Genomic DNA, 846 nt, shown 5'->3' on the forward strand with positions numbered 1-846 from the left:
CAAAGGTTCCAGTTCATGAATGTTGTGAACTTTCAGATATAATAATAATAATAATCCTTGCATTTGATATCATGCCTTATCATGCCTTCTAGACGTCTCAAAGCGCTTCACACAATATACTGTAAAGTGAATTGACTGTATATTTGTGGACGAACCGCGGCAGCCAATTGCACACAGCAGTGTCCCACAAACAGTCGTGGATTGAAGTAACCATTTTATTATTGTTTTTTTTCTTGAGGGATTATTATTAGGCATGTGGAGTAAGAAAACTTGCCCAAGGTTTCACCCTGCCGGGAATTGAACCCAGGTCTCTCACTTGAGAGGCGAGTGCTCTAACCACTGAGCTACAGGACTCCACTCTTGAGGGATTATTGGGCGTGTGGAGTAAGGAAACTTGCCCAAGATATAGCAAAGAGAAGCACTATTTTCTAAAGTCAACTTCACAACCTTAGATTGAACACATTCCAGTACCAGAGCTTAACTATGTTTGGAGGAAGATCTAATATATTTTGTTGTGACTAATCCTGTAATCAGACTACCACTTTGTTTGCAGTGTTGCCTCATTTCACCTAATTTTCTGAGACTGTTGTCAAGTTAGATGAACCTGCCTGTCTCCTTATGCCACCAAATGGTGTAATTTAGGCTTCAGTCCAAAAACATCAGATAACAGATCATGTTGCTTACAAACTGGTTGCTTTGTGGCTTCTTCATGTTTAATAAGGTTATTGAGGATTTGTTCAGTTTCAAAACTTTGTGAAAATCCTAGTAGTAATGTTATGCCCTTGACAATGTTACATTTTATACATTATGCTGATCATCATATATATATCCACTATTGTTAAAAGT

The 846-nt window shown here is 38.1% G+C and overlaps 1 non-coding gene across 1 annotated transcript; it reads right to left on the reverse strand.

The window, feature by feature from the left end:
• Positions 1–282: 282 nt before the first annotated feature.
• On the reverse strand, positions 283–354 carry trnae-cuc. The gene has a single exon. It is a non-coding gene; the product is annotated as a tRNA-Glu (tRNA).
• Positions 355–846: the final 492 nt, after the last annotated feature.

This window comes from Callorhinchus milii, unplaced genomic scaffold, assembly GCF_018977255.1.
Source record: "Callorhinchus milii isolate IMCB2004 unplaced genomic scaffold, IMCB_Cmil_1.0 Scaffold15, whole genome shotgun sequence".
Taxonomy (NCBI): domain Eukaryota; kingdom Metazoa; phylum Chordata; class Chondrichthyes; order Chimaeriformes; family Callorhinchidae; genus Callorhinchus; species Callorhinchus milii.